The 27,459-nt window shown below is 41.3% G+C and overlaps 1 long non-coding RNA gene across 1 annotated transcript in view; it reads right to left on the reverse strand.

Moving 5' to 3' along the window:
• Window positions 1-27,459, reverse strand: part of LOC308476433 — a 59,174-nt gene that overhangs the window by 23,970 nt on the left and 7,745 nt on the right. The window contains exon 2 of the long non-coding RNA XR_013985896.1: window positions 14,270-14,431. This is a non-coding gene — a long non-coding RNA (uncharacterized lncRNA). The remainder of the gene's footprint in view (window positions 1-14,269; window positions 14,432-27,459) is intronic.

Raw genomic sequence — 27,459 nt, forward strand, 5'->3', positions numbered from 1 at the left:
GCTAAGTAACATGTACAAACAATGTCTATTTGGAGGTAAATGTGCACAAAAATGCTTATACTCATCAAAACAACATACCAAAATGCATTATATATGGGGGAAATGTTTTCAAAAATGTGTATGTTAGGTAAAATGACATACAAACATGTGTATATTAAGAGAAATTCACACTAAATGTTGATGAATTTTCAAGAGAACCTTTTCTTTTTAAAAAAATACACTGATGTGGAGAAGTCTGGAATAATGAGAACTGGAGGGAGATTGAAACTGACAGATTCACCCATCCCTACCATAAGCCCATTGAGGCAACAATATGTAATAAGTGATAATTTTTTGAATTTGTCCTGACCTCTGGCAAGTGAGCTGAAAATGCTGTTCCAGGTTTGCAACTTGAAAAGTAGAATGAGGACGTGTTTTCAGATCACTACTGTATAAAACTCACACCCTGCCCCACCGAGGTCCCAGTGGAAAGCTGCCTGTATGAGAAGAGAAACAAAGGCAGAAAGAGATGAGAAAACTGGGCTAAGCTCCTGCAGAGAGCTGATGTGATCCAGTACATAGAGAGGTGGGATTAGGGCCATATCCCACACTACACAGCTATGCCTCCAAGTGAACACTTGAAAAGAGAGCTGTAGACAATCCCTCCTCTCTCTTCATTTCACCCTTTGATATACACGCCGTAATTACTGCTTGCAGCAGTCATTTCATTCCAGGCTTCAACATTTCTTCTATTTTAATAGCATTTAGTTGAAAAGTTAAGTTGTATTTGGTTCCCTATGTAAGCCATGCATCCTAATTGTTCTCTTGCTTACCCTTTTCCCTTCCCAAGGTTCATTTATCTCTCATATGCTTTTGATTTCCTTTGATATTATGATTATTCTGACATCTTTCATAAATCAAAATGCATTCACTGGTTTTCTGATAACATATCTACATTAAATTTTACAAACTGATGTTAGTCTCTGGTTTGATCTGGTCACAGTCCTCTTGACCACTGGGGCAAATTAAGGACCAGAATTCCAGTAGTAGATCATATCTTTGGCATGCAGAAGGTCTGAGGTTGTATCCCTGGCATCTCCAGAGAGGGATGGGAAAGTCTGCCGGCTGAAACCTTGGAAAGCCACTGCCTGTTATTGGGTTAGATCAGGGGTGCCCAAACATGGTGAGGGCCGACCAAAGTTGTTGAGGTTTTTTTAGGATTGAAGTTGCTGATCTTTTTTTACCCTGGGACATATACTGCCACAGAGCTCAGATTACAGATTAAATCAACCGGTGGGCCAGATTAGGCCCCCCAAATGGCCTGGGTTACTTAGATTAGTGCTCTGATTTTGTGTAATGAGACATTATTTATTATGGGCATATTATTATAGGAGACATACACATCTCTCAAAGTAAGTAATTGTTTGGTACAATGTTGCATACCTGTGCCCCAGCCGAGATCCAACACAAAATGGAGAAGAAGGGGAAAGGGCTCCATTAAAGTTTATGGAAGGGATCCTCCTGTTTGCCCTGCTCTACGTATGGGTGGGAATATTGTGCCCCCTTGGTTTAAACGGGTTTTTTAATATATTTTTAAAGCCAAGTTTTTTGATGTTGTTAGGAAAAAATGATTTATTTTACTTTTTGAGTGGGGGGGACAGGATTCTTTAAAGGAATTTGCAAATGCAGGGAGCTATATAAATGAGAAATAATGGAGCAAATAACAAAGCAGAAGTTTTGGATTCACCCACCTTCTCCACCCACCTTCTTCACACAGACCCTTTTTAGAGAGAACTGCATTGCTGGTCACCCCCATGCTTCATTAAGGGACTGCCTTGATTTTTGTGTGTATACAGAACAACCCTATTAGGTGACCCTTGGGTTTTTTCCTTCCCGAACATTACAACCACCTATGATTTCTGCCCCCATTTCCATCCGTGCTCCCATTTATCTGAATGTCCAATTATCTGAAAGTTTTTTGATGTCCCCACCGACAACTCAGATCAATGAGTTTAAACTGTAAAGTCATTAGAGCTGTCAACCAGTTAAAGATTTTAGAGCTGATTAATTGTGCTGCTTCAAACAACTAACTGACAAATTAATTAAAAAACTTAGTCCTACAGAATCTCAGCACACCCATTCAAAACCCCGTGGGGCCTGCAAGATGTATGTGATCCTTGTGCTTCACATGCTTAACAGAGAGAGCTATTGAAGTTGCTTCTTTTTATTTTCGTGACCATGTAATTTTCTTTCCCCATTTTTTCCCCCAAAAGCAAGAGCTTTGAGCTACACAGTTCATTTTGTTTCACCTGTTTTACTGTTCCTTTAATGAGATATTTTATAGACAGAATTATAGTTATGGTGCAAAATCCTATTCGCAGCTACTAATTGAGTTGTGGTGCTCAGCGAGACTTATTCTCAGGTAAGTTTGTGTTCTATAACAGACTTAGCATTACAGCTGGGCCAAATATCCACACTTTCACAGGATTATTCTTCCCAATTGCCAGGACTTGGGGTAATGTTGACTTTCGAGGACAGGCAAAATTGAAGAATGTTCAGGGATGGGTTTACCATAATGGCAAAGTGGCCAAGGGTTTCTTCTTCTTTTTAAGCTTTGCCACTACTTCAAGTGACAGCTTGGTTGCCTTTAGCAGCCTTGGGGGTATTCCTGTGGCATCTCTAATATGTATAGAGATAACGGGCTTGGCAGCCCCCCACCCTACTTTATGTGTTTGTTTCCACTTGAGGAGATTGCAGGCTTGCACACGGTTGCAGTAAGAGTTCTTCATTTCTCCTCCCTCAATGAGAAAAACCAATCCAAATTTTGGGAGGATGTTTATCACCCCACCCATATGAAAGTAACAAAACTATTGAGGGCAGCGGTTCATTATCATGTTATTTAGGATCCCTTGGAGTAGCCCAGCTCTCTGATCCTCTTATCCCAGGGGACTACTCATCTGTTACCCAATACAGTACAAATTAAGTATTTAGGGAAACAATTTTTTCCACCTGCTCCTATATCTCTCACGCCCTAATGTGTCTGTGGCAGTAACATTTTCTGTTTCAAGCTATTGAAATGGAGTACAATGAATCATAAAGCAAAGGCAGTTTAACACTGTACATTTCTCATGCGGCTGATACTTTGGCTTCCTGCTTCTTGCTGGTATTGCTTTATGCAATGATCTGGAAGTGCTTCCTTCCGATTCACATCATTACCCAAGGTCCTTTTTTACAATGTCAAGTCGCTATGTGACCAGTACTCAGTCTTCAGATGAGAAGCTAAGTGGTTTTATTATTTTGTCACAAATTAGGCAAGACACAATACCACAGGTGCCAAAGTGGCTCATATAATAACACCCACCCCTTTCCACTGAGACATATATTAGTAGATGACAGGATTTCTTTAGCATGGCTCTAAAATGTGTGAGCGTCTTGGGTTTGGCTCAGAAAATCTTCCCAGTAGACCTGTGCATTCATTTTTAATTTTAATACATTTTGCTGCCTGAAGCAGAGCAACCAAGTCCCACCCAAAGTCAAAGAGTCAAGGTAATGATATCCTTGAACATGCATGGAGATGGTTTTAAATGAATGTTTTATTTCAGATTGGTAGGTAAGGTAGAGAAAACATAATCCACACTACTGTGCTTTCTTTATCTTCTTCCCATAGAAAATTATAAGCAGATGAAGAGTAGCAAATCTCTAACTGAAAACAAGAGGATGCTTATAGAATATATATCTGTTTAAATACCTATAAAATGAGCCCTGTTTCCCAAACTTTATGAAATATGATAGATATGTGTTTAGGGAATAGCAGAAGGTTGGAAGATTTCATGCCATTTGGATGGAAAACACCAAAGTTAAATGCAACAGAAAGATCTTCCATTGAAAGCAGGGGTAAACAGAAACAAAGAAGAACAAGGAAAATGAACTACTGATGCAAGTTATGCAAATGAATGGGTACTGAAATGAATGTATGTTGAATGACAAAAGCAAATGGCATAACTAAACTTAAAACAAAACAAAAAATTCCACACCCATATGTCTTGACACATAGTTTGTCGCAACCTAATTCCATAAGAAAAAGGGAAAGACAAGAGCAACACTCATGCTTGCCCATTGTTTTTCATCTCATAACCATGGCAGGGTCACTTAGAATGGTCAGGGTAGAAGGGGAAATATAAGAACTCCAGTGTGGTGTAGTGGTTAAGAGCGGTAGTCTCGTAATCTGGGGAACCGGGTTCGCGTCTCCGCTCCTCCACATGCAGCTGCTGGGTGACCTTGGGCCAGTCACACTTCTCTGAAGTCTCTCAGCCCCACTCACCTCACAGAGTGTTTGTTGTGGGGGAGGAAGGGAAAGGAGATTGTTAGCCGCTTTGAGACTCCTGAAGGGGAGTGAAAGGCGGGATATCAAATCCAAACTCTTCTTCTTCTTCATTCACTTTCATGGGGGAACGAGTCATCCACAGTGGGGAATTCTAGTAGGTTGCTTCATCCTTGAACACTGAAGATCTATACGGTCATTACTGGACTAGGGTCTTGGTCCTCCCAACTGCTTTTTCTTCCAAGGAGTTTGGGGATAAATCTCACTATATACAATATAAGATGTGCCATGCTAAGGACTCTTTGGCAAGCTGCCGTCTGCTTAATTTTATATATCTAATGCACATAGAAGCCATTTTAAAATATCTTTTCATGGTTTTATTATTCCCAGTACCTTAACTGTGGCATTATGTTGCAGCACAAAGAAAGCCCATTGAGAGATAGCTCAGATTTCTCTGCGATTTTGACTGCCTTCAAAAGCAAAAGCTTCCAAATTGTTCTGAAACATCAGCAGTAAATATTGTACTACCAAGCCGGCTGTGATTAAAAAGATTACTGTTATTGAGCAGAATAATCAGCCGCCTGAAACTTTTGAGCTTGACAAAAAATAATGAGGTGCCCTTGATCTGTTTAGCCCAGTAAGGTACCATGAGATAGCCTGAAGCTCTGAAATGAATAGTGCCAGCTATGTTCAGCAAGAATGGGGACAAATTGTCTCCTTTGACACTACAGGAATTTTTATGTTGCCAAGTTGGGAAGAATCTTTTTTCTTTTAATTGATTTACTTTCTATAAAGTGCTCAGTGTTTTCTGGTCTCAGTCAGGGAATCTGGTGCTTTCCCTCCCAAAATGTTATATGTGACAGATTAGTGAAGCTGCAAACTGAGGCACAGAGGAGAATGATTCTATTATACAATGACGCAGAGTCTGAATACAATAGGAGACTAGATGAAGAAGCACCTTTCATCAGATGCAAAGGTTCATTAACTGAGCACATTTTTACCTGAGCATAAGTGTCAGGTTTCTCAAATGCTGAATTATCAGAACTTGTTCTATCTCTTCACAGGCCTTTTGCTGCTATGTTCTGGAAGAAAATGAAACATGGCTAATATGGCTAACAGGCAGGGGTACCAACTGGAATAAAATATTGGGGGAGTAGGTAATCCCCACCCTGCATAATCGATTTCATGACCTGGCGAAACACACACCATTTGAATGGCAATAGCCATCAATTTTGCTGGGGCCTGTCCCCCTCAAATATTTTAGTGGGGACAAAGAGATCTTGGCTCCTACGAGTTGACTCCATGCTAACAAGAATTACATAGGAAAATTAAGCTGAAATCAGTGGGACTTGTTCATTATGACTAACTTTTGTTCATTGATTTCTAAGCATGATGTCAGGGACTGGCTGGATGAGGAGCAATGATGGGAGGCTCCCTCTGAAGAGCTCCCTAGGGAAGCCTCAGAAGAGGAAGGCTTTGAGCCAGGGGAGTGGTGGTGGGACATGGAAGATAGGTCAGAGGATGAAGGGGGGGCAGAATGGTTGGATGCTGAACAAGCAACAGGCTTGAGGGAGAGAGAGGAAGAAGAGGCAGCTGAGGAGGAGGTGGGGACTGAGGCTGTAACAGATTCAGAGGACCCTGGTGGTCCTTCTGTATTCAGTTCTCCTCCTCCCTTGTCTCTAAGGGCTTGGAGGCTTTTGCATGTAGCAGAACAAAGAGCACAGAGAGTGCACAGGACCTTAAACCCTGATGGAGTTTAAGACTGCAGGGGGAAAAGCTGGACAGAGAGGAGACTTAGGGGGAAGTGGGATGTCCAGATGGTCAGTTCTGGCAGCTGTTTTACCGGGAAGAGTTTCACCATGGTTTCTCTATTTGTATTCTGTTTCCTTAAATAAAGAATTACTGCTCATCTCTGAGTCTCTGTACTGACCTGCAGCTGAACCAACCCTGGCACATGACCAAGGCTACACCTCTTACCTGAGAATCACCTTCAATGAATCCAGTGGGGCTTTTTTTTGAACTGACACTGTTAGGATTGCAGCCTAAATCTGGATCTAACACAAGGATTTTGTTCATATCATGAGCGGTTAATCTGTAGACACAATATCTGGAGGAAGCTTCATTTATCCCATCCCATACCACGTATAGATATTCTGCCCTTTGCTTCTTCTGAGGCAGAGGCAAGTCGCGCTTTATCGTCTTTTAATTTCTTTCTTCCCTCTCCCGTTCTTCCTTTCTAAAATATTCTACCCCTGGCAGGTGCTCCATCCAGATTTTCACAAAGCTTCCTTTTTTCTAATTCTAAGCTCTCCAGGCACATATGAGTCTTGCAGTCTACCCTATCATTCTTTCCTGAGTCCCATTGAAGGTGCTGTCATTTCTGCACTTTGCTTTCTTCCATCAAGGCAATCACGAATCTTCCAGCAAAGTAAAGGGAAGGGCAGCTGCATGGGTCAGTGGACAGATGGAAAGTGCGGGCTTGAGAAAGCTAAACAGTTTGCATCCTCCTCTGAAAGACAGCAAAGCCGGGGGCCAGGGATCTACTGTCGGATTTGACAGTGCAATGCCCTATAGCTGTTTGAGTAGATTTACAATCTATCTATTTAACTGACGGGTACTTTGGTTACAGCTCTGCTCAAGTCATTCCCTGCTTTATATTTACCAAGACGTAACAAAGTAGAATTATACTTTTTTTCCAATTGCATTTATGAAATAAATGGTGTTTTCCTTCCTACAGCAAAGGGAAAGTGCTCTGTGATTTGTATCTTTTTTTTCAATAAAGACTTCCATGAATGCAAACATTAACCAAAGAGAGAAAGAGAAAACTGTTTCCAGCAACTGTCAATGATAGCCTTGGGGAGAGGGGGGGAGAGAGATGTAGCTTCATGTGGTATCCAATGTGTTTATCCACACTTTCCTGTATAAATTCAAAGTGTGACATGGCAATGGCATGGCAATAAATATGAGGAAGAGAGTAGAAGGGAAAGAAAGGGTGAGAAAGAGGGGAGCAGCAAGAGCAAAGTATGAGTTAAGTGCATGAAATTTTCTGTGGTATTGGTTAACAATTTTGAAAATAGGATCCCATCTGCACTGCAAATTTAAAGCAATGTTATACTACTTTAAGTTGAGGTAGAATCCTGACAACTTAAGGTGTTGAGAGTTGTTAGGATGCCTCTGTTCCCCTCACGGCACTATTATTCCCAGAGTTCCCTGGGAAGAGAAATTGATTGTTAAACCACATTTTTACATACTTCACCACTTCATGAAAGTAACATATGAAGGAGTCTTGGAAAAAAAACCCACCCCCAAAGGGCTTTTAACATGTTGTTTGGAGTAATTCTACCACAACACTAGGGAGAGTCAACTTTTGATTAATATTGAAGGCCTCTTCAGCCATTTTGCTCCCTATGATTGATATCAAGGCTTGCCCTTCACCCAGTTTTCACCATTATACTAATCCCTGCCCAATGATGTCCACATTTTGGGTGAAGGTTACAAATGCATGTGAGTTGGAACCCTATATGCTTGAGGTTTCATATAGCAGAGACCAGTGCTATATATATATATATATATATATATATATATATATATATATATTTAAGGGTACTCTCATTTTGACTCAAGAAAATCACTGGGAAAGGAAATGAAGCCATCATTGGAGGTGGTAACAATGAAACTGACCAATCACCATGCTAGATTCCAACTCCGACTTCACACATTAAATGCTCGCTTCCATCTGAGACTCAGGAAACACTGTGAGAGGAAATGAGGCCGCCATTGGGGTTAGCAATGGAACTGCTGATTCACCGTGCTGGAGAAGAAACGAATTTTTTTAGTTTCTTCTCCTGTCATATTCACAAAATGTTTAGGGGTATGCGTACCCCTGTGTACCCCCAGAAAAAATGCACTGGCAGAGACTGCCTGCTCACATTTTCCCCAACAGTCATTACTCTAACACATGGATAGTCAAGGGCATGATACTGGGCATGGAGCAGGCATACATGGCCTCATTGTCTCTCTTCAAGGTATCTCCATGCTGATTATGGGGAAAACTGTAAGAGCGTTCAGCTCACAAACCCCCTGAGATGAGTGGGGAGGTGAGATGCTGCATGCATCTCTATGCCCCCTAAAATACAAAGTTCAAGGACACCTGAAAAGGGCTTAAACAGAAATGGGAACTGAGCAACTTGTGTAGGGATAGCATTTCAGGGGTTAATGAATATGATAAGGGAAGATCAGGATCATACCTCAAGAGTCCCATGTATACAAAGCCTAGACACATATAACTGAAGCATATAGGGTCCCTTACACAGGGTTTTTGCTCAGGGGAAAATATCACCTTGATGTGTGTGACCTTACCACATTTCACATGATTTGACATAGCACAGTAGATAAACAAATGACACTTGGCAGTCATTTATTGTTTCCAGCACAATGTTTGTTAAATTTCAATCTGTACAAAGTCATAATGAAATAAAACCCTTCTATCATGTGCAGTAAAATCCCACATAAAGAACAGCATCCATTAGACTGCGGAACAAAAAATAGGGGATCTCTCCCTTTGGAAAATATTTGCAATCTTGTTCCTGGAAACATTTCAAGGATGTTTTGTAAAGCAGTCAAGGATACAGTGAAGATAAAAGTCAGTGCGTTGGCAGGAAGAAGGACGGGCTGACCCAACAGAGCCTTTCCCAGCTCTGATTTCTCTGATACTGTGAAGCATGCCCTCTATTTATGTAAAGCTGAGAGCAATATAGAGGCTTCAAGGAGGCAGACATTTGACAGTAGTTACTGTTGTGAAAGCCATCCCCAAGAGAGACTTGCTGCCTTTGATTGCCAAGACCTTATGAGCATTTTGCAGCTTTCCGTACCTTCTGAGCCTAAAGAGTCTTTAAGAGCTGTTGACCAGGATATCAGCAGAACTTACTGAATATGCATTGCATAAAGCAGCTTTTGATAGACCTACCTAGGATGTATCATTCCCCAATTCTCAGCAGTGCAAATGTGCACAACAAAAGAAATGGATAATTAATGACTGCAGCCCCCTTCCCCCCCAGGCATGTTTCTGCCCTGGGCACCCAAGGCAATGGCACACACGCTTTTTCAAGCTCAGCAGCCCTACCATGAGGAATAGGAAGAAAGTAGCAACTGAAGTGGCTGACATCAAAGCCTTTTGGGGCCATTCAGCTTCATGACTTCCTGTGAACAATAGCTACTAATCATGTTCCAAAGGAGCAGCTGCAGACACACATTTCTGAGAAATATACTGCAGGAAATGTGTGCATGTGTCGCAGCTAAACGGAACATCTATTTTGTCTCTTCGCAGTTCCACTAATATGCCAAGGTTACTTTCTGTGAGCAAAGCTGGCTCTTTTTATGCGACAAATGTGCTAAATAGTAGACACTGTAGCATGATAAGCAAGGAAAAGCCAAAGCACAGCAACAAATAGAGTTCAAAAAAACCCCTATATTACTGTTGTATTCTGTAAACTCCCAGACATTGGGGCTCAAAAAATATTTAAAAAAGTGGGACTCTGCAATGTTGCAGTGTGTACTTAACATGCACATGTTATCCAAGGGAGAGGAGAGCAAGTGTCCTTCTAGACAAATAACTTGCCCTCCCCCTAGTTCATGGATGCCTGTGGTAAGTTAACAGAAATGCACTTTTTGCATGCTTTAAACACTTTTCTTAATTATTTTGCTGTCTACAGAGTAGTGCCCCACGGACTGTTTTTCTTCTGTTGGTGACAGAACTAGCATGTGGAAGAGACATACGGAAGTGGAAGATAGATGATGATACTCTTCCAAGCCTGAGACATTCAGCGCTCCTCCATACTCCCAAGCAAGCACGAATAAGAGTGCAGCCTCAGCTGCTTGTAGTGCAAATCTTCTGAAGGTTATCTCAGAAGTAAGGGCTTGTCCACACCAATTTCCCCTGGAGAAACCCATGGTTTCCCACTAAATCAAAACAAACATCAATCACGTTTTTCTGTGGATTGACTTTGGTTCTGATTCAGCAATAAACAACAGATTTTCCCAGTGAAAGCCATGGGACAAAAGAACAACCACTTGGATCCATTACTGAAAAGCAAGAGACAAGCAAACACCTCTGTGACCCATGCTTTCTAGGCATGTATCAAACAGAAGTGTGGATGAGCCCTAAGTCTCACTGTGCAGACTCTTAATGGGTCTTAACTTGGACATCAAGAATATAAGGGATGGGATATGCTTTACTATACATTATATGTGTGACATAGGAGAACTCAACATGGGATCACCATTTTTTTCCTAGTATCATGTAATATGTTTACCAGAATCACTAGTCCTACCCTCAAATACATAAATGCAGCTCTCCACTCCTAAGGGTTAGCTTCCAATAGATGAAACAGGTGTGTATACCAATGCCTTTCTGTTTGTGGGTTTGTTTTTGTCATTTAAAAGAATGGGATGTCCTGTGCATTGGAACCTATATAAGGTGCACTATGTTTGCTATTACTAGTGTAACTTTAGAAGGGCAGCAATAATTTTGCCAGAGATTAATATATCTTATATATCATGTTATTGTATATCAGAGGTGGGCAATCTCATGCCTCTAGGCCTCTGTATCTCTCCCTCGGGATTTTTTCCCAGGCTACATTCCTTTTTAGGCCAAACCCATTTTCCTCAGGGAACACCCCTCAATGGACTTGCTCTGTGTCATCCTCAAATGCTTTTGGGTGCCTGAAAAGTGTCATTTGCCCTATTGCGAATGCCTTTTGCTTTCCTTGATGGAGGACAGAGGGATAAAGTTGCACCTGCTGCTCACTCGCTTTTGCCTTTGCAACTGCCCACCACAGACATGCAGCCATTGGAAGGTTGCCTATGAGGGAATGTGGCTCCAAGGCTGAAAAGCTCCCCCTCTTCTGCTGTACACCCACAATGATCAAGATGGGAGCCAAGCAACCTCAGAGAGACAGGGAGAGATACATAATTGTAAAACAAAGAACGGATATTTTTCCTTTCTTCTCACTTCCAACCCAGTATTTTGTTTATATTGGTTGCTCCATAAGGGCATGTTCAATGAGGGTAGCAGGCAGAGCAAAGAAAGGTTGATTGGTCAGAACCAACCAGCCAGCCATAGGAGCCTTCGCTGTGTTGTTAGGCTGCCAGCAGTGACAGCAGCTTGGGGAAATGCTGCAAAAAGCCTAACAGGGTTTCAGTTCCGGGTCAAAAATTGAAATTGACGTGTGGGTCCCTTAGCAAGAAAGGATTCCATTTGTATTGTGGGTCTTCTTGCAAAAAATGCTTGGAAACTACTGAACTATACAAAACTGTGTCCTGATTGAATTTATTATATGGATTGCTTTTTATATGTTGAAATATATATATTTTAAAAAATACAACTTGAGGACCAATCCATTCAACCATGTGCACATGTCATAGCCACTTTATCCTATGTAACTCTCTCTGCAAAAAGCCAAGTGCCACAACATGTAGTATTATGTTCCCAGTGCGCTATTCCTATCCCATTGACCACTTGAGAGGGCTAAAGGTTATCCCTACCACCAGTGTATTGTTCGCAGGTTTTCTGACACCAATAGCTGCAGTTACTCTCATAGAAACGAACATCTGCAACTCATGTGGGAGGAAATAAGGTTAGACATCTGGGGACAGTGTTGCAGTCACTATCTTGTAAGAGAGGATGGCCCAGTCTCCATCAATGCCACAGGGAAGGGTTGTAATATGACCCAGGGGTGCCAAGGGGAAAGGTTGTGATAGATTTCTGTGCACAGAGCAAAGCACATGGGGATGCATTTGATTGCACAAACACACCCAGACACACCAGCAAGCCCAGCAGTATGCAACCCTTGACACAGACTGTGTAGCAGGCATTTTTTCTACTATTGAATAAATATTGAAAACAATTCACTTTGGCTATGCACAAAGAAACTAATGATATACTGCATGTCATGTTTCCCCTCATAATAGATTGACACGTGTTTGAGGAAATGTTGATGATGCATTTGAGTGCATAATAATATGTGTTAACTGTGTTAATTATTTTGAATCGTTTGGAGAAGCCATTAGTAAGGCATTAGAAGAATTAAATATAAATATTTAACACATTTAAACTGATTGCATTTCATCAAATCTTGGCTTATCTTTTATGTTTCCCTAATCTTCATGCAGTCCTCTGAACTTCTGAACAGCTTCATGACTTCCTGTGAACAGTGCTACATTGAAGGATAAAAACCCAATGTATACTAGAGTCTGTACACATACAATTTTTGCACACATAGGCTCTGTGTGGTAGTTCTTGGGACTGTGTGGTTAAGGGCAGAGCCAAAGTTGCAATTTACTCTTTTGAAGAGGGCTTTTTATCACATTTTGTCGAGCCATGTTTGCAATACAAAAATTAATAAAACAAAAAATCATTAAATCTCAATCCAGGATGGGGAACCTGTGGCCTCCCAATTGTTGCTGGACTATGACTTCCATCATCCTTGATGCAGGCTGGGCCTGATGGGAGTTGGAGTCCAGTGACAACTAGAGAGTCTTTGGTTCCCCATACCTATAATAACTCTCTGCTTTGCCCATTGTTCAAGTGGCACACATGGCAAATGATGGCAGCTCCCAGAGATTTTTTTCCATAGTACCTCAAATGAAGAAAAGACACTTCATGGTGTGCACATTCCAGTCTTTTCATATCTCCTTCCTTTCCTCTGAAACCCATAGGCCAAAGTAAATTTCTTGGAGTCATATCTTTTTTTGTGTTGACTTCAGAAATGAACCTGTCTGTCAACCTGGAAGCAGTGCTGATAGGAGTAATGTCCTTCAAAATTAAAAATAGGAAAGGCAACAAAGCCCATTGGCCCTTTTGATATAAAATGCATGTTCCCATAGCAGGACAATCAGATTGCTCTTAGTAGAGAAGGAGGAGAAATAACATTTATAGTACATTAAGCCAAGATGGTTTTAAAAACAACAATGGGGATACTGTGAAACCACGTCAGATACAGCAGAAGATATTTTATGTCTTTTGGGCTAGACAGTGTAGCCTGCTAACCTAATAAATCTAGTGTCTGGGCATTGTCAGTAAGCATAAAACCCTTTAGATCTATATGTTGCAATATCTACTTTATCTATTGACTTTTTGCTTTGCAAATTATTTCTCTTCCAAAGCTACCTTGTGGGTTGGCTCATGTCTTTCAATGTTAAGACCTGGGCTGCAGAGCCAATGGAGAAGGTCTTGTATATTGGGGATACTAGCTTCTTTGCAGATCATCTTTAATGACACAGGATTAATCCATGGCAGCTGAAAAATGCAGTTGTGTTGGTATCCACTAGCAGCTTCAATAGCAAAATGTGGGGAGCAGACCTATAGGAGGACCAATCAGAGTGCTGCTAGTTGGCACCATCCTGACCCCTGCCTGGTTTGCTCTCCCAGCCAGTGAAATTGTATGTGCTTTGGCTGCCTCGGTCTGAGAGTTTGTCATTCTTAGTGTGATTGCTGCCTGCCCACTAGTGATACCAGATGATGGTGCTAGAATGTGTTTAGGTGGGCAGGTAGCAGGGAATTACAAAGATGCTGCCCCAATTTCAGTGGTGGTGGGCAGGGGACTGGACCAGTTTACTTGCAGGATCACCTTAACCCATATGCACCCACTTTGATCTGCAGAACTGACCCTGTTACAGGTACCACAAAATACTCATTACACAGTTGTAAGAAATCCACCTTTCTAGTGTGGCAGCACCTACAAACTATGGTACTCAGGCAGACACCTTTGCTGCACTCTTTTGGGTGCATGCTTAAGACATTTTTGTTTAGGCAGCCCTATCCAGACCCGTAGATGCTGACATGCTCATTTACTGCTCATTTTCATGATCTTGACATGTTTTAAAATTGTTCTTATTGATAATTTTAATATTTCTGCCTAGAGAGTTTGCTATAATCAAGTGACATAAATAAGGAAATAAGAATAACCTTACCGTCTCTGTGTTTGCTGTGTGAATGGAGTGCAGCCATCAGAGGGAATCGCTGAAAGTGGACTCCATAAGGGGGTCTGTTTCATGTGTACCAGCTTTGAGGAACTGACTTGTGAACTGAATGTTAAACTGAACAATTTCTTCACCGCCTCCAATACTTATTTCCTGAAAATGAAACATCAGGTGATATATCATATATGAGTCAGATACATGTGGCTTGTGATGAGAAATAGCAGTTGAAGATCAAAGGAAGACAGGTCTAGTTTAAAAATAAAAACACTGTTAATTATCTGTTTTAAACAAAGTTTTCTCTGAAATGTCAGCTAGATGCCAGGCATATGTTGTAAGCTGCACTATTGTATGTAAACCAGTTTTAAGAACTAATGATCATTTTGAAAGGGTGTGGGAGTTGTGAGCTGACCAGGAATGAACTATAGCTAAATACTTTTCTTTACTGTGAAATGTTAATTTTATGAAATTTAAATACCTAAAATAAGCATTCTAAGCCATTTATTTAAGTGTATTCTGAATAGTTTGCAGCACCCAAAAAAGAAAAGTGACATTTTCCCCATATAACTGAAAAATCTGAAAGACCACCTTCTTCCCTACAGACCCTCTTGAGTGCAGAGAGTGCCCTCTTGGTAGTTCCTCCACCCTTACTGAGATTCAGATGGTGGCAGCTGGGGAAAGGGCATTCTCCATGGTGGCCCCTAAGCTGTGGAACTCCCCACAAAGGTGTGTCTGGCATCTCTATTGTACAATTTCCAATGACTGCTGAAAATGCACCTTTTTACCCTATTCATCTCCTTACCCTGGCTTTTGAAACTTGAGGTGTATATTTTTAGGACCAACCTTATTTTTGGTGACTGTAGGTTGCTTTAAGCAGTTTTTAATATTGTGTATTAATGTTGTAACCTGTCTGATGATGAAGATGATGATGATGATAAGGCTTAAATGTAGATTATTTATACAGATAAAGCATACAGTTTTGTTGCTCTCCTGAACTCATTGGACCAGCTCAGTGTGAATGAATGGTCACAATGGCTTGATTCAGGCATTTGCCTGCAAACATGAGGGCTGAAAGTGTGGAGGGGGCTTGACTATGCATGCAAGCCCCGCCCCCAGTGCCATTGGATATAGCATAAATCCTGTTTCACTGCCAGAAAGGGAGATCTGTCATTGGCATGGCACTTAAGCCTCTATAAACTCCATGCTCTGCCCAGATAAAACTCCACAGGCATAGATGTAATGTCAGTGATCTTACCCTACTGCTGGGGTGAAAAGGTGTTATTTGGGCATGCTGTTGGCAGGAGCTTTGGAACCACAGCAGCCAGCCAGGTGCCTATGGGAAGCCCGCAAGCAAACATAGCACTCATCCCACTTGGGATTCTCAGCAACTGGTATTCAAAGCCATACTGGCTCTAACAGTGGGAGGAGAACAAAGCCATCACCATCATGACTAGTGGCCATTTGAGAGCCTCATCCTCCAGGAATTTACGGAAATCAGCCCTGAGTGCTCACTAGAAGGACAGATCCTGAAGCTGAGGCTACAATACTTTGGCCATCTCATGAGAAGACAAGACTCCCTGGAAAAGACCCTGATGTTGGGAAAGATTGAGGGCACAAGGAGAAGAGGACGACAGAGGACGAGATAGTTGGACAGTGTTTTCGAAGCTACCAACATGAGTTTGACCAAACTGCGGGAGGCAGTGGAAGACAGAAGTGCCTGGCATGCTCTGGTCCATGGGGTCATGAAGAGTCGGACATGACTAAACGACTAAACAACAACATTAGTATCAACGAAAGCAATGGAAATGGTTGAAAAGTGAGGGAAGATCAGGCATTTTTCTCCTTCTTCCAACCTGGCCACAGCAAAGGAGCAGGGTTTGGATGTAGCAGAACCACCACCATAGAACTCCTCCCCATCCCAATTCAGCAGATTAAATCTATTAATTAGAGTCAGCCCACACATGAGGTTGAGATCTTGCCAAAATCTTATGAGATCTGGCAGAGCACGGATCTTGGCAGAGTATGCTGCCGCTGCCATTGCTTTGAAAGCACCACCACACAACCCAGGTAAGAGAGGACTTGGTGGTGCAGCAATGCAGTGGTGCAATAGTGAGGTGGCAGGTTTCTGCTTTGCCTTAGGCAGCAAAACAGGACACACCGCCCCTGCTGTTAATTAGGCATGTTCAAGACAAGAGAGTGACTTTCAGTGAAAGAACCGTAAAGTGTCATGTGCCTTTTCTAATTGAAAACCAAGGAGCAAGAGCTCTATGTGTCAAACGACGTGAAGTAGCTCCACTAGGGAAGACAAAGCTTCTTATGGATTCAGTTATTCTTGGCTCTGTAAATCATTTCCCCCCTTCATTTAAAGGGTGAAATTCTGACTCTATTGATGTTAATGGAAGCTATCCCATTGGGTAAAGTGTTGCCAACAGGTTGAAGCCAGATGCTCTTCAGCCCCTATGGAACTGTCAAGCAACAAGCAGCTGGTGCTTTAGGTATTCTTCTCATTGTTCCCAGTTATGGGACTGCGTCGTGATTTAAAATTTTGATGGCAACAAGATATGCTTTGTGACTAAGTAACGATTCTTTAGCATATATTTCCCAGAGAACATCTTTGTCAGCTACAATTTGGCAGCTCGGTAAGGTTGCGCTCTGAATAATCAATGTAAAAAATAAAATATAGAATGATTTCTATTATTCAGGCACAGGGATGCCTGAATATGTAAAGTTCAACAACTATTCCGTTTTCTTTTCCAGGGAGGTCAAGGAAAGGAGCCCATTACTCTTACAGTTTTCGTAAGGAGGGACTGCTTCTCAGAAGCAAGTTCAGGCACCTTCCCTTACCCTCATAAAGATGTCAGAGGTGGATCTGACTCAACCAACCCTTGCTAAAAGTCTCATTTTACCAAAATCTTCTCAATTCCTAGAAATTACTCCATGAGTGATCATAGTGAAATGGAAATCTAATCCATCACATCCAATATCTCTGTCTCTCTTTGGATAGGTTCTGGGGAGAAAGGCATAGTTTGTGGGTTAAAGGTCAAAGCTACCAAGCAATGGCTTCCTGCTAGAATGATTTTGATTGGCTGATTATTTCACAACAAAGCCAAAATGCCATGATATATAAAAATGAGATGAGCAGGTTAGGGGAGGGGAGGGGAGAGAGCGCAGAACATATGATGCTTCGGCAGAAGTGGCTAAGATACAGATCAGTATGGAGTATTCATTCAAGTACTGTTATGTTAAAGGGGTTTTAGGAATACACATTATTCCTTTTCATTCATCACTGTATGTTGCAATGGAACAACAGTAAATGTGGATTAAGTACCCATATTTTTTGCACCATAACACTCACTTTTTTCCTCCTAGAAAGTAAGGGGAAATGTCTGTGCGTGTTATGGAGGGAATGCCTACGGGTGGCATGCCTACGGATTTTCCTCCTCTAAAAACTATGTGCGTGTTATGGTCGGGTGCGTGTTATAGAGCGAAAAATACGGTAGTTTAGAATGAAAAGCTCTAGCCCTGTGCACATGTCTTCCTTGATGCTTGTCATTGATTCCTGGAAATTTATGTCGCCAGCAACAGCACTCAAAATAAGGAGGATAGGTAATGTGGTCACAAGCCACAGTAATCAAGCACATTTTGCAGCAGCACATTTAAGGAATACATTTGCCCTCCTGATATCTTGAAGAAGCACTTATTCCCACAATACATAGTTAAACTATGGAACTTGTTCCCACAAGAGACCATCAACTTTGATGGCTAGAAGTGACAATTAGACAAATTTATGGAGGGTAAAATTATCAATGGCTACCAGTTAAAATAATGCCATTTGAAATAAAAGCATATTTACACTTTTTTTCAAAAGTTTAAAAATCAACTTTAAAAATAATTTAAAAACCAGCTGGAAGTATTTCGAAGCATTTAGATCATCTAAAAGCATAGTAATACGGTATGTCTGCCTATCAGATATCCATCAAACAATTAATTATGATGATTACGATTATTTATGAGACACATTCTTGCACTCAGGTGTCTCAAAGTGACTTACACAATAAAAATAGAAATAACAAAAACAAAATCAGATATAAAAAATTCCTCTTAGAGGGGAAGGTTCCCCTTAGCCCACAGAAAAGTTTATTTGTTAAGTAATTGATAACAGCAATCTACATTTACAAAGGGATGGAGGGCAGGAGGAAGTATCTGTTGCTATCTTCTTATAGCTCACTCAGCTTTGTATCTTCAGCGATTATAAATGTTTAGGACTTTTCTAAGAGCAATGCCCTGTTCATTATTAATTTCACTTTTCCTTGAAGCGCATTTCATAGAGACTATAAACATAAAGACTACGTTTACACTGTCTTTGATTTGAACTGATCTGTCAATACAGGTGTTGTTCCCACCGGGCATAAGTTTGCTTCCGACATTAACATTTTGTTTTCCTTCAAAAGGTTGGAACTAAGCTACCTCATATAGCAGCACTGACCATAGAGACTGAAAAGTATTGATTTATTGAGATGAGCAGACCTGTCTGATAGGCCATAAATACCACTGACTAGCTGGCTATAATTAACTACCTACAATTTCTCATTGCTAACTTTAAAAAAGGGAGGGAAAGAAGTATTGTGTGCTTAACTCATTGTAAGGAAGTAGCTCCCAATGTGGATAAGGTCTAAAAATTATTTATGGCTTCTATTCTGCTTACAGGCACGTGTCTTGGGGAGGTTCCCTGGGATTTCTGGCAACATGGTTATAAATGTTGCACCAACAAAAAGCTGCTGTGATTTGAGATTGCATATATTGCTGAAACTGTACCCAGAATGTTATCATTTGGAAGTGAATACATTGTCACAAGGGAATAGTTCCTTGTCCAGTCATTCATATCTACCTACTGAATTTAAAGGGTCACTCAAACCATGTTTCTCTGCCCTAGATCAGAAAAAGAGAACCCGCCAGCAACCCACCTCCTAAGTTCCCAGAGCTTATCACACAGGGTGGACTGGCTGTATGATTGTAAGGGTTAAGCCCTGTTTTAAGGTCTCTTCAGGGCAGGAGCTGGTGGAGCAGATCTCCACACTGCCAATGACTCTGAAGAGCCTTTAGATCTGGATACCCCTGCCTCCGGTATGGAAGCCATCATATTAGCTGCCTAAATTCCTGACTGGCTCTCATATCCTTTCACATTTCCCTGGGGGGCCAATCAAAAGGCAAGGGCTGTGTTTGGTTTGGTTTCAGTTGGCATCCGTCTGGCTCGGGAGACAATGGCAGAGTGTGCCTTTGGGGCTGAAGCCAAAGTTCCATGGGTAGGCAAACTAAGACCCAGGGGCCGGATCCGGCCCGATCGCCTTCTAAATCCTGCCCACGGATGGTCCAGGAATCAGCATGTTTTTACATGAGTAGAATGTGTCCTTTTATTTAAAATGCATCTCTGGGTTTATTGTGGGGCACAGGAATTCGTTCATTTTCCCCCTTCAAAATATAGTTTGGCCCCCCACAAGGTCTGAGGGACAGTGGACCAGCCCCCTGCTGAAAATGTTTGCTGACCACTGAGCCAAACCATTGGAGAGTTTCAGTGCCTACTATGACTGTAGAGACTGATACAGGAGAGATATGTTTTTTGCAGCTTGGGCAGATGAAGCTGTCTGGTTGTGCCAATGCAGGTGCACCATGGCGTTTCTTCTTTCTGTGCTCTTCCCAGCAATCATTCGTCCTCCGGTCACTGCTGTGACCTGACTAATTGTCTCCAAGCACTGAGGTCATCTACAATGGATTCCCACACGGCGGGGTTAATGTTTCCAGCTTCCATGTGACCTTTGCAGACTTCTTTGTAATGCAGAGTTGGTCTGCCAATGAGCCTGATGCCTGAAGCCAGCTTCCCGCAGAGCACATCCTTGGGGATGCTGCCATCTTCCATTCTGCAGACATGACGAAGCTGGCATAGACATCGCTGAGACAGGAGTGTGAACATTCTGGGAATGTGGGCTTAGTTGTCATTATTTAAATCACTTCAAAGCCAAATCGTGTGGTCCAGTCAACTGACTGTAAACTAAGTGTCCAAGAGGCTGGTTTCTAAGCATGACCCATAAATCTGTGGCAATTGTACAGACAATTTATGTGCATGGCAGGCTTCTCTTTTTGAATATATATTCAGCATGGGCACATACACATGCTGTCAGTCTGTTGTTCCAGACTACTTTAGGTTGCCAGGACTGGCAAAAGCAGTAGCATAGTGTTGAGACCTTTTAAATACCAATTGGACAAAATTAAACTAATCACTCTGTCGTGGCTTTTGGGAAAGTTCTGTTGTTATTATTACAACTATTAGCTTCCAGTTGCTGAAATATTATGTGCAATAAAAAATAATAACATTTTTAAATAATAGCAAAATACAATCTGTTTCAGTCTGGGCTGCTTTCTAGTTCTGCAAATGAACCTGGGTAGCCATCTACATTCAATTCCAATGTAAAATACTCCAAATAGTTTTCATTCTATGTTCTGTCCTATTCTGTTTTTTCTCCTATGTTGGATGTCAAGGAGACTATCAGCTGTCCTCCTCTCCTGCTGGTAAATGCAAGCTGTTTTGGATGGCAGTGCTGGAACACTGCAGCAGACAAGTGGGAATTATGTAAAAGCATTTTCTTTCCTTTTCAGCTAGGAGTTTTATCAAAACTCTCCATCATATGGGAAGACAAAGATTGCAAAGCTAATTGAGATTTGGATATTTAGAGCTAGCTTCTGCTGCTTCCCTTATAAATATATAATAAATGAAATGAATATTTAAGAAGTGGCCGATCCTTTTACAGTAGGAGCCTTCTTTCTGAACCTCACATTTCATCCTGTAAATCATCTTAAAATGCAAAGCCACTTTGACTGCCCCCCCTTTAAAAATTGGTACATTATGGAACCTGAAGGATAGTGCCTGTACATGTGCAAAATAGTCCACTTCAAAATGTAGAACCATTGTTCAAAATGTACAAAATAGTATATTAAACAGGGCAGTTTTTCATTTGGAATGCTTTATTTCAAAGAAAGCAATAATGCTTTAATTTAATATGTTGAAACGCAATAGTACTTAGAGTCTTTGTCAATTAGAAATGTGAAATTCTTCAATGCCCTATGACACATGCATTATGTAATATGGCACTTTTTCTTTTTGTATTTGCAAACTATCTGATTTTTATTTGTTTGTTTGTTTAAAAGGGGGGGGTCAACAGCTCGTGTATGTGTAATAATAAAAATCATACCAATGCCATGCAGTAGGGTCTGGTGGGTTGCTCCAGGTATCATTGGGGAGAGGGGGGATTGTAGAAGGCAGACATTTTTTTTCTAAATGGTGCAGCACGGGTTTAAATTTTGTTGGCCCTTACAGACATTATTGCACCAGAATTGTAGTAATAATCAGTTTAGAAACTTTATTCTTTTAAATACATTTTAGTAAGTAGTCCCCTACTTACCAGCATTCTAAAATAGGCCCAAGAGTTTGTTAAATCAGTAAAACCAGTCTCCTGAAGTAATTGTTAGCTCTAGAATTAAGCTATCATGATGGGTACACCCACATGTACACTTCCAAATGCTGAATGAATGCACAACGACACAGGCTCTGTGGGTTAGATGTACCTGGTATCACCATTGCTTGAACACCACTATCACGGTACACTGGCAGCATGCTCCCCCAACAAATGTCCATTTGATGTCTGCTGGAAAGAGTTCTCTGCACGTAAAGTTATACACATTGAAGTTTCTCTGGAAAGGTCTCTCTTTGCAAGCACAATCTCTCCATAGGTACATCTGCACACATGGGAAGCTTTTTTCAATGAACATCAAACAGACATTCTTTGCACAAAGCTGTAAGCAGTGTGGGGTGATAGCAGGGCTAGCATCTGTGGCCTTCTCTGTCTATTGGACAGGGTTGTGTGTCCCCCTCTTTGTAGGCCAGCTCTCCATTTAAGGCAGGTTGTTCTCTTGCAAAGATTTCAGTCAAAGATCATCCCTGCCCCCTTGAACTCTGAAGAGTGAGGACCTTTTGAATGCAAAGCATGTGCTGAACCACTGACCTATAACCGCTTCCTGTGCATCGCCAATCTCATGAAATCTTGCCTGATATATGTGGCAACTGTGCAATATTCATTTTGGGTGCCAAGCCATGGCTGCATAGCCCTAGCTTTAATGGCTGCTTGAAGGTTCAACAATGACTGTATCAGGAGCAATGAATTTGGTGTGTACTGTATTTCAGATTAAGAAAAATGCAACTTTTGCTGCAGGTTACGCAGCTCACAACAAATAGGTGCAATTTAGAAGTTTGGGCGGGTGGAGATCCTCCTCCAAAGATTAGTTTTATAATATACTGTTCCTATTTCTCCTTCTTTTCCTTATTTTTTCCTGCAGCTCTGATATCTTCTCCTAATAACCAATCTTAAACCTCCCATTTTATTTTCCTTACACCATACACAAAGCCCCCATGGGAGCCAGTTTCTTGGTGCAATCTGTTTCTCAGCGTTCAGATCATGCTCCTCTTCTGTTTCTTTCTCTTTCTGTACAATAGTGAAAAATGTGTTTGTATCAGTTTTATCAATTCCCTTCAGAACCAAAAAAACCTTTAATTACAGTATTGATTCCAAGTGGTGCAATATGGCAGGTAATTTCCTACAGAGTTCCAGGTCAGCTCTCTGATGGAAACAATTGTATTCAGAAGCAATAACTTCCACATTATCCCAGCAATAAGATCATCTTAGCTCATGATAATTCAAGGGTTGACAGGTGTCACAAGGAGTGATGGGTGAACCATAAAATTCATAGATTAAAATTATAAAAAATGTTTTGAGGATCATCTGAACTTCTTTGATCTAAGCTAGTCTGAAGAATGCCTTGTCTTGTGATTTATTGAGATTCTTCAAATAGACAGCTTGTCTCACTTCATGGAAAATATTGTGGAGTCCGACCGCTTTTAATCATGCAGTGTCTTGAATTACACTAGTTTTTAGCATTTTCCAAAAGAGTGTGAATAAACGCTACAACAGGAACTGTTGCACGTTCCTCAGGGAGAGAATGAAAGACAGTTCTAGAGCAGGAATCACCAGCTGGTCCTTTCCTTTCCACATCTATCTACTCTTCTTCTCTTGTGAGCTTTTGGGAATGCTTTTCTAACTCCATACCTTTTCCTATGTGATTTAAATTAAATGAAGAACAGCATACGTAAAAATTAGATTAAGACACCACAATATAGTCATTAAAGTTCCAGGGGCACAGCCTGGGGACCACATTCCATCTTAGGCAGCTTTCTGGGAACACTGGTTCTAAGAGCACTGGTTTCTTTGTAAATTTGCCACACATATTTATTTCCATGAGAATTATAGTGTCTCCTTGCTTTATGAGAACAGAAGCCAAAGGGCCTTTTAAAATATCTTTTGTGTTTGTGAAATGATTAAAAAAAAAATTAGTTTGCCAAACAGTTCTGAAAGGCTATCAATTCCCTGTGATTTCTTAACTGCCGTGGTTAATTACCATTTACTTGCTCACATATGTTATCAGAGCAGTGCCAGGACATTTACTAGGGAACCTCCCATTGATAGCACTGGTGACCACTTGGCTATGTCCCTTGATGTAATATACACCACCGAGGAATGTTTTCTGTTTCTCTGCCAAGCTCAGCCTATCAGTAGTGGGAAACGTTGCCATAGCTAACCTACGAGTTTTTCTTTCCCTTCAGATAGAGAAATGCAAAGCCAGCATAGAAATACACTGCAGGGATTGGCACAGAATAGGCCACATCTCCCACGGCTAATAGAGAATTTGCCCAGCAAAGGCCAGAAATCATAACATGTATTCGATATACAGTTCTGGCATGTACACAAGCTTGCATATATTTCCAAAGCAATCTGAAGATTTAAGCAGTTAAGTTCAGAGAAACCGAGGAAACAAATAATAGAATGATAGAAAGTCCAAAGTCTTTGTCTGGCTTTTCTAGAAAGCAACTGCCATTTCCTACATATGTGAATGATTTCTCAATGAAAGAATTATATCACTGTGATATACTCTGCTGTTCTGAAACCATGTCAACGATCTCCTTGAATGTTGAGATGGTAGCCATCTCTGTTACTCCATTTATTTGAAACAGGGCTTTTCCCAGCACAACACCTCAGATTAATTATGAATCATAAAAATAAACTTTATTTTTATCAGATAGTAGCACAAAGATTGTGTGGCGCTCAGACAGAATGCAGAAATTTGTACTCATTGCTAATTATCTCCAAACGACTACAGATTAGACATAACACGACAGGTAGAAAGATGTGTTTTCCTGTTAATCAGCTCCACCGTCTGATCGCATTCATCACTTCCTGCAAAGCAGGCTGTTTAAAGAAAATTGTAGTGATGCAACAGGAACCTCTTTACCTTCAATAAGACAAACTCAGTAATTATTCCCTATGTGGGGAATTTCTTGTTCCTGGTTAGTCTACACAATTCTGACCTGGATAAATCATAAAGGTAAAGGTCCATTAGGTCCAGTCATGACCAACTCTGGGGTTGTGTGCTCATCTTGCTCTATAGGCCGCGGGAGCCTGCATACAGCTTCCGGGTCATGTGGCCAGCATGACTAAGCCACTTCTGGAGAACCAGAGCAGCACACAGAAACGCCGTTTACCTTCCCGCCAGAGCGGTCCCTATTTATCTACTTGCACTTTGACGTGCTTTCAAACTGCTAGGTTGGCAGGAGCAGGGACTGAGCAATGGGAGCTCTCCCCATCATGGGGATTCGAACCGCTGACCTTCTGATCGGCAAGTCCTAGGCTCTGTGGTTTAACCCACCTGCGTCCCAGATATATCTTACCAATGCAGTAAAACATGGGCTATCTTTTAAGTGATTAAAGTAATGTGGGGCAATTTTAGTATACACACATGCTGCACTAAGCAAAATCATGGTAGGTCTTGGATTTGGGTTCTGCTTCTTGTCCTTATAATCCAACAACCATATTGACCAACCGGATGCCTTTGGGAAGGCCACAAATTGGCTAGGACTTCAATAGCTCTCTCCCATTGTTGCTTCCCAGCAAATGTGTTTTCTGGATGCATCTGATTTCACCAAGGCTACATGGAGAGGTCCATATTTGAGCAATAATTGTAACCTGTTTCTCCTAAGCATATTTGCTATACTTTTGTTGTCACTTGTAATTGGAAACATAGGAAGCTCCCTTTCACTGATTAAAACCATTGGTCCACCCTGCTCAGTATTGCCTGATTCACAGTGATTCTCCAGAGTTTCAAGCAAGAGTCTCTCCCAGCCCTAGCTGGAGAGACCAGGGATTGAAACTGGGATCTTCTGCATGCAAAGCAGATGCTTGGCCACTGAGATGAGACTGTTCCTCATCTATGACATTATGTGTGTGTTTTTTGGGGGAGGGAGAAATTAATGAATGTCAGTCAGAATCTAGTATTTGAAGGAAAGATTGCAGGCAAGTGGAAAAATACAGGCTAAGCTTCCTTCCAAGCCAGTGCCTCACCTGGGACAGAGGAGTTAACATGACAAAAGGGGTTGATGGCCCATCTAAGAGGAATCCTTGAGGCTGGGCAAACAGAAGTTGCCATGGTGGTGTCTGGGTGTGTTTGAGGTGACAAGAAAAGAGTGTCATTAGCAAGGTGTGCTGGGAAGAGGAAGGGAGAGAACAAAGACTGAGATCCATATTGGGCAGGCTGGCTGAAGGCTGGCTGCATGAGTTGCCTTTGACTCCAGTGTTGCAGTGCTGTGGGAAACAAGTCCTGCTTAAGATAACCCTGCCATAAGATCTGGACCCCCTCTATCTAAACTCAGGTGTAAATATGTGAATAAGTAATATTTCTAAAGCTACGACAGTCTCCACCGTGTCTTCAATTCTCTAAAGGAGCACAAATCCTGGGTGAGCACCTGGAACCCCCTGGAAACTTGCTACTGCACAGTTGGGAGTGGCACCCAGCTTTTGTAACAATATGTATAACAAGCTTTCTTAAAAAGTGGTATATCTTACTACTGAGGACCAGATTTCAGATATGTTATATTCATTCCCTCTGGAGCAGAAGTAGCAGTATAGCAGAGAGGCATTTTTCAGTTCGCTTTTCCTGATATGTTTGCCCTTCTTCAAATGCACCCTGCTCTGTCACCCTAAACAGCAAATGGAATCTGTTCCTCAGGGAGTATATCTGCATGTGCGTGGGGGAGAGAGGGTGCACAAATACATGTGCATGGTGCAGACCTCACTCGATTTCATGTATTTTATACTCCTTTCTCTTCTAAAGGTCACAAAAAAACTTGTGTAACCAAAGCTGGATGCCTCCTCACTACCGAACCATGAAATTGTTTATGACAGTACCATACAGAAATGTATGTCAAAAATATATATGGGTAGTTTATCCAATGAATTCTGACTGACTGCAGGTATTTTGATTAATCCAGGATTCTTAAATCACATGACACTTCGGGAGGAAAGGGATTTTCTGGCAATCTCTTTGCTTTGTTAAAAAGATATCCACAATATCTTTTTCTTTGTTTTAAAATATTTAAGACACAGCTTTTTGAAAACTTGCCTTTCTGCATCAGACCAAGTACCCAGGGTATGATACAATGCATGATCCTCTCATCATCTGCACTCCCCCTTCCATTTCTAATAAACACAGCAATTATTAGAAACCTTTCATTGAACAGGGAGTATCTATTGTAGTTATTCTGGCTAATATTCCTTAGCAGTTATCTTCCATAGATTAGACTAATCTGAGAGCAGTTTTGTTCCTCAAAAGAGCATAACAACAGACACACAAGTGCTTTTGCACACTCTTGGTAAGTTCCTGTGTGTGTGTGTGTGTGTGTGTGTGTGTGATGCAGAGTTAACCCAAGTTCTTTTTCCACTCCTTTCTCTCCTAAAGTTCAGACAAAAAACTTATGCAACTAAAGCTATAGTGAGATTGAGATTTGAAAGGTTGTCCTTCAGCAGAAAGTCATCAGTCTCACTACCAGGGAAAAGTACAAGTCACTGCTTGAACATTGCAGGGATAGTTCAAAATTCACTCTGTTGACTCTTCCATGTATTCAAGGTCACCCTAAACCAGCCTTTCCCAAACTTGGGTCTCTAGCTGTTTTTGGATTAGAGTTCTCATCATCCCTGACCACTGGTCCTGCTAGCTAGGGATAATGGGATTTGTAGTCCAACAACAGCTGG

Source organism: Podarcis pityusensis (assembly GCF_964106645.2).
Source record: "Podarcis pityusensis genome assembly, chromosome: 4".
NCBI lineage: Eukaryota > Metazoa > Chordata > Lepidosauria > Squamata > Lacertidae > Podarcis > Podarcis pityusensis.